Here is an 8,070-nt window from a genome sequence, read left to right as displayed (position 1 = left end):
TTTTTTAATTGAAAATTTTATAAAATTTTACAATATAAATCCCCCCCTTCCCCAACCCACCCTTCCACTCCCCCCTCCCTCCCCCCTCCCTTCCCAGTGCCAATCACAGGGTTAACAATAAAATAATCATACTCTAACTAACATTAATCAACTATTAAAATAGCATATCTATAACCTCCTTTAACTCTCTTTTAAACAAATATACAGTTATTAAAAAAGTAATAATAACATCACTTTAATAATTAAAATAGTACTAAATAAACTATTCTAACCTCTATACAACAATAATACTCTAAAAAATTCACTCAAAAACCAAATGATATTTTTTGGTCCCATATTTGCGCTCAATATAAACTATCCATCTTCTCCAAACCAAAATATATCTTTCTTGTGAATAGTTCTTCACATAAGCGGAAATCTTGGCCATTTCTGCTAAGTTCGAGACTTTAAGTGACCATTCTTCTATAGTGGGTAAACGTTCCATTTTCCAATATTGAGCTACTAATAGTCTTGCAGCAGTTATAAGGTTCAACATCAATTCCATTTCTTTTGCATCCAAGTCTTCCATAATACCCAACAAAAATATCTGCTGCTTAAACTTTATCTTTTTCTTAAAAATATTTTGAATATTTCACCATATCTTAATCCAAATGCAGGGCAGACAATGTTGTAACCAGAAATAAGCATCCTTTAAGGTATTGCTGGACAGTAATCTTTAACTGATTTTTTCCCCTTTATTTATAATCTTCCAATTCTTTCCATCTTTTGTAATTTCAAAGAAGGGGGGGAAAAAAGCAACTTTGTATAGAAATTTGAACAGGAACAACTTTTAAAAATCAAACTGTACTTGTTAGTTCACCTCATGAATGCATGCTGTTTTGTGAGTGCCACTGTTAATAAGACAATTATCATCATTTATTCTTTCCACATTTTATTTCCCTTTGAGCTCACTGTTAACTGTTGTCCTCCCACTCAACGATGGATGAATGGATGGATGGATGGATATACGTACATTCCATCTAAGTAGTAGGCTATAGTATGGCAAGGCTTATGCACTGTAAATATATTTATCACCACAGGTTTTCTTGCTGCTTGTGACAAATTAGCCCATCTATCATTCTGTAATCTGAAAGGTTATGTAACTATCTTTCTGATCATGCCTCAGCAGTTCACAAAATCTGATGGTACTTGCTACACAGGGTTTAGACGTATGCAGGATTAAACTTAAGTCTTACATGCATGGAAGATTACCAGATCTGTAGGCTAGAATGGGAATTCAGAAAATCATCCCTGAAAAAACAACAGCATACGACTTCATACTGTTGCATGCCTCTGAAGTCATCAAGACTTAAAGAAGACTTTAAGCAAGTATTCAATCTTCTCACCCCATTAGAACTGCAACACCTAGACTTTCTGTCTTTTGTGAACAGATGAAGTGGCTCCGAAATAGATACAAATCTTACTAAATATTGCAACACGCTTTGGGGAGAAAGCCCCTGAGGTTGGCGCAGCAGGAGTTGGTACAACTGTCTGCCTAACTGGCTTTTTCTGACTGATGAAGCTGCTTGAATAAGCAGCGAAACATCTCAAGCTTACAACAAAAATTAGTTTGAGTGCAATGACTCAGCCTTCAGGCAACTCTACCTGGATGACTGAGAATCTTCATTGACATAATAGAACAGAATAACAGAGTTGGAAGGGACCTTGGAGGTCTTTTAGTTTAACCCCCTGCTCAGGCAGAAAACCCTATATCATTTCAGACAAATATTTGTCCAGTCTCTTCTTAAAAACCTCCAGTGTTGGAGCATTCACAATTTCTGGAGGCAAGTTGTTCCACTGATTAATTGTTCTAACAGGAAATTTCTCCTTAGTTCTAGGTTGCTTCTCTCTTTGGTTAGTTTCCACCCAGTGCTTCTCGTCCTGCCTTCAGGTGCTTTGGAGAATAGCTTGACTCCCTCTTCTTTGTGGCAGCCCCTGAGATATTGGAACACTGCTATCATGTCCCCCCTCGTCCTTCTCTTCGTTAAACTAGACATATCCAGTTCCAGCAACCGTTCCTTATATGTTTTAGCCTCCAGTCCCCTGATCATCTTTGTTGCTCTTCTCTGTACTCTTTCTGGAATCTTCTCTTCTTTGCAATACACTTCTGTTCTTAGGAATTAATTAGTGTCCATGCTTATTCTACCTGGACATCATTCTTAGGATGTATTTATAGTTTGGTTTGATTGGTTAAATAGCTTTCGAAGTTTATAACATAAGCTCATTACAATATTGAGGCTGCATCCAGACATATGATTGTATTGTTTCAGATGGAAAGAAGAAGAAAAAGTCTTAAGGTTTTCCAAGAAAGCAAGGAAAGCTGATTAATGTCCTCATGTTCTATTCATAGAATTATTTTTTAATTGATCCAGAGGAATGCTTGCAAGTTACATTCCAAAAGTACAGCCTGAACTAGCACATGAAGATTATGCTTAGAATGTTTATTTTATTAATTGATGGTACATTTACTATATCAATACTACAGTCATAGATTTGGAAGGTTACTTAGGCCAAGGCTTTTCAACCTTTTCACCCATTGTACCACTTTTAGGATATGGCAACATCCGAGTACCACCAGCAAGGTGTCAAAAACGTGATGACAAAAAAAAAAGAAAAAGTGTACAGGTAGTCCTTGACTTACAACAGTTCACTTAGTGACTGTTCGAAGTTACAATGGCACTGAAAAAGTGTCCCCCTAAGACACAGCCAAGCAAGACACCTGCCTGCCCACCCGGCAGCGCTCTTCCTCCTGTCCGAGGTTTTCATTGTTGTGAGCATTTCTGTTGAGGATTGGCAGCGGGGGTGAGGTGGAGGGTGTTTGGTTTTTATTCCCCCCGTCGGGTGGGTGGTTGCAGCAGGTTTTGGTCACTTCACAAGACCCTGGGACACTGTGACCGTCATAAATATGAATCAGTTGCCAAGCATCTGAATGTAAATCACAAGATCCTGGAGATGCTGCAACATTCCAGCTGATCGGCGCTTCTTCTGGGCTCAGCAGAAGCACCAGGATCAGTGCCGAGCTCCAGCTGGAGCCTGGCGCTGATCCTGGTGCTTCCGCTGAGCCCTGACAGCCCCAAAGAAGCACTGATCCTGGCGCTTCCGCTGAGCCCTGACAGCCCTGCAGCTCCAGCCATCTCTCGCTTAAGCTTGTGCGGTGCTGCCACCGATTCAGCTCATTCCCCTCTCCGGCTACCACTTTTCTAGGATGGTCACATACCACCAGGTGCCAGGTGCCAATGTACCACAGGTGGTACCCGTACCACGGGTTGAAAAGCCCTGACTTAGGCCATTTGAATCCACGGAGTTGAAAAGAGTGATGTTAGGCCACCCGAGGGCAACATTTTGATAGAGTCATCTCTCGCTGGGGCCAACTTTCCTTTCCCTAACACCAGTTTAAAGAGCCAAATCTGCCAAATTATAGGTAGTCCTCATCTTACAACAGTTCATTTAGTGACCCATTCGGAGTTATCGCAGCTCTGAAAAAACTCTGACTGTTTTTCACACGACCATTGCAGCATCCCCATGGTCACATGATCAAAATTCAGATGCTTGACAACTAAATCATTTTTGTGACGGTTGCAGTGTCCCCGGGCTCATACGATCACCTTTTGCGACCTTCTGACAAGTGTAGTCAATGGGGAAGCCAGATTCACTTAACAACCGTGTTATTAAGTTAACAACTGCAGTGATTCACTTAACAGCTGTGGCCATAAAGGTTGTACAATGGGGCAAAACTCACTTAACAAATGTCTCATTTAGCAACATAAATTTTGGGCTCAATTATGGTCATAAGTCGAGGCCTACTTGTACTGAACTGAGATTTTTAAAACCACTACAATTTGCCCTTGACTTAAAACCATTCTTTTAGCAACCATTCAAAGTTATCCCGGCACTGAAAAAAGGGACTTATATCTGGATCTTGCATTTAACAACCATTGCAGTATACCCATGATCACATGATCAAAATTTGGGTGCTTGGCAACTGGAATGTATTTACAATGGATGCAACATCCCAGGGTCATGTGATTACCATTTGCAACCTTCCCCAAGTCAGTGGGGGAAGCCAGATTTGCTTAACAACTGCATGATTCACTTAACAACTGCATTGATTTGCTTAACAACCAGGCCAAAAAAGGTTGTAAAATCAGGTGTGACTCACTTAATAACCGCCTTGCAGACCAATGGAAATTCAAGTCCCAATTGTAGACATAAGTTAAGGACCAACTGTTTGAAGATTTCCAGGTCCTCTGTGATTGGTGCTGTGTCCTAAAATCACCCTTTTCCCCTGGACACATTTTCCCCCCCTCCCTGCTCTGGTTTCCTAGATGAATGCACAGTGACACCATCCTTTTCTACAGAGTTTCCAGAGATGCCTTTTCAACCCCCGGGGTCTATTTCTGTCAGCTTAACCTCTGTGCCTCTCTTTCCATTTGCTCAGCTGTTATTTAAGCATTATCAGTTTGGAGATAAGCAGAAGGGTGCAAAACATCCTTGGCTGGAGATAGAAGTGAAAAACCAAGCATTCGTTGTAGCATCCGTTCATTTGGGAAGGACAGAATAACAGAACAGAATAACAGAGTTGGAAGGGACCTTGGAGGTTTTCTAGTCCAACCCCCTGCTCAGGCTGGAAACAATTTAGACAAATGGTTGTCCAATCTCTTCTTAAAAACATCCAGTGTAGGAGCATTCACAACCTCTGGAGGCAAGTTGTTCTAACTGTCAGGAAATCTCTCCTTAGATCTAGGTTGCTTCCCTCTTTGATTAGTTTCCATCTATTGCTTCTTGCCCTGCCTTCAGGTGCTTTGCAGAACAGGTTAAATATATATATTTAAAAGCATGTTGAGACCCTAGAAAATGTGAGAAAAGAGCAAGAAGATGATAAAAGGTCTGGAGGCTAAATGTATGACAAGTGGTTGATGGAGCTAGATCTATCTAGCCTATCGAAGAGAAAAATTAGGGGGGACATGATAGCTGTCTTCCAGTACTTGAGGGGCTGTCACAAAGAAGAGACTTATTCTCCAAGGCACCAGAGAGCGGAGAAGAAGCAGTGTGTGGAAGCTTGTCAAAGAGAGATCCAACCTAGAAGTAAGGAGAAATTTTCTGACTGTCAGAGCAATTAATCAGTGGCATATCTTGCCTCCTGGGGTTGTGGGTGCTCCATCACTGGAGATTTTCAAAAATAGACTGGACAACCATTTGACTGGGGGAGTGTAAGGTCTCCTGCCTTGAGCAAGGGGTTGGACTAGAAGACCTCTGAGGTCCCTACCAGCCTATGATTCTAGCTTTTGCACCTTCGTGATTAGATCAAACTTGGTGTCTACATATTGTTATGCAGAATATCACCTGGGGGCTCTTTAAGCTGCTTAAGTCCTCTTGGGCTTTTTTTTCTGCATAGAAAGCCTCATTGCATTTTATAAATTACTTCCTTCACTGTACAATGTATTGTCCCCATACAAGGGGGACAATACATTTCTTTCTTTAAAAAGAGGAAGTGCTAAGATGGCCAGCTTCCATGGCTCATAAAGACATTGTTTACAAACTTTTATTCATATGCATATTTTTAGAATCATTTAATCAATTAAAATACAGTCATGTACAGGTAGTCCTCCCCTTACAACCATTCATTTAGTGACCACTGAAAGAGAGGGCGGCACTGAAAAAAGTGACTTACAACTCATCCTTGTACTTACAACCCTCCTCCTCATAGTCCCATGATCAAAGATTCGGGCGTTTGGCAACTGGCATGTATTGCAACATCCCAGGGTCATGTGATCCCCATTTGTGACTTTCCTAGCTGGCTTCCAATAAGCAAAACCAAGGGTGGGGGGGAAGCTGGATTCGCTTAATGACCACAGATCTGGGATTTGGAAGCAGCTGGTTTCTGCCACGTGTGATTCTTTTCAGAATTCTGAAAGTTCATTTTTCCTAGTAGGAATGTCACGACAAATTTGCTTATCAGTCACGACAAATTTGTTTATTGTGTGAGCTTAACAAATGCTGCTTTAGGAATGCTTTGCTCACCGGACCCCCAGTAGGGGCATGAAGGAGAATAAATGTAAGAACCAAACAGGGAAGAGTCATTTAGGTGAAATGGGCAGTATGAAAACGTGATGAATAAAAAAAAAAAATATATATAGTAAGTAGCCTCCTGTATCTCTCCAAAAATACTTTCCAAATTTTCTGGGTTCCCAACATAGGTAGAGAAAAAGTAAAGGGTGTGCCAGGTTTTTGCCCAATAGCAGAAACATGAATTTCATTACACTGATGAAAAATTTGATTTGACTGGGCTGATAGCCAAGTTATGATAGCAGTGCTAAAAATGAAACAGAAATGTAGGACAAATGCCTTAACCATAATCTGTACTTAGGCCTTGATTTGGTTAGCTTACTTTAACTATGGTTGATTCAACCCTCATGGCTAGCTTAGGGATACTTGTGCTTGTTCAGAGACAAACAAATCTTTGCCAGGAATGATCTACCATGTCATTTACGGCATGGACCTCTGGTAAAACTTTTCTCCGTGACGAACACTCAGCATGCCTTAATGTGTGGGACAAAAGGGATGCAGGTAGTCCTCGACTTACGACCACAATTGAGCCCCAAATTTATGTTGTTGAGTGAGACATCTGTTAAGTCAGCTTTGTCCCATTTTGCGACTTTTCTTGCCGCAGTGAATAAATTAGCTACCCAGTTGTTAAGCGAATCTGGTTTCCTTGTTGACTTGTGAGAAGGCCACTAGTGAGAAGGCCGCAAAAGGGGATCACATGACTCAGGGACACAGCAGCGGTCAAAAGTGGGAACCAGTTGCCGAGCGTCTGAATTTTGAACACGTGATCAGGGGGAAGCTGCAAAGGTCGTAACTGTGAAAACCGGTCATAAGTCACATTTTTCAGTGCCATTGTAACTTTAAACGGTCACTAAATGAATTGTTGTAAGTCGAGGACTACCTGTAATTCAGCGTGATTAATTTTGAAATGGAAGAAAAGGAGATTGAGGCTAGCCAAAAGCATATATATACTTTTATCCTGGTGTTCGTTTTTCCTTTTAGGTTTTGCTAACATGCACATACCCAGGATTCGCATTTTTAATGTTATCAAAGTCATATATATATATATATATATATATATTTCAAAATTTTGGATTGCTGACAAAGAATTAAGGGAGAACTGAAATAGCCATATATTCCAGTTCTCCCTTAATTCTTTGTCAGCAATCCAAAATTTTTAAAAACACATATGATGTCGCAATTGCGAATGCTGCCGGTGGATAGCTCTAGTTTGAGCTGATACAGGCAAAAAATTCCTTTCTCCCATATTTGGGCCGACAGGCTGCACCAAAACTCAAAGATTATATATATGTTATATATATATATGCCTTTGGTTATTCGGGTTTTCTCCCGCGTAAAATTGGAAGTGTCTTGATGACATTTCGACGAAGTCCCATTCGTCGAAACGTCGCCAAGACACTTCCAATTTTATGTGGGAGAAAACCCGAATAACCAAAGACCTACATACAAACACCCGCAAAAACCTCAGAAAACAAAACAAATATATATATGTATGTATGTATGTATGTATGTATGTATATGTGTATATATATATATATATATATATATATATATACACACACACACACACACACACACATACATACATATATACATACACACACACACACACACACAATTATTTTAAAAATGCGAATCCCAGGCACATTCATATCAAAATACAAAATGTTCGAACTCCGGGATAGATATAAAAACAGCTGTTTATTATTAAAAACAACCGTTTGTTATACAAACAACTATCTATTGCCTTAGCTTTTGTTGGTTTCCTGCCGACGTCATCAGAGTGAAAGCTGGAAGCTGGAGAGTCTGCTTATAAACCTGGCTGTTTCTGCACTCTACTCATCGAGCGCGTAATTGGTCTATCCGCCCTAGTCGACCGTAATTGCTCTGACTGCCTCGCACATTTTGATCTTACCATCCTTTCTCCTCCCATTTCTCCCTTCCTCACCTGTTCTACTTTGCTTG

Source organism: Protobothrops mucrosquamatus, unplaced genomic scaffold (genome assembly GCF_001527695.2).
Source record: "Protobothrops mucrosquamatus isolate PMUCROS unplaced genomic scaffold, P.Mucros_1.0 scaffold8, whole genome shotgun sequence".
In the NCBI taxonomy this organism is placed as follows: domain Eukaryota; kingdom Metazoa; phylum Chordata; class Lepidosauria; order Squamata; family Viperidae; genus Protobothrops; species Protobothrops mucrosquamatus.
Note: the sequence above shows the minus strand (reverse complement) of the source record.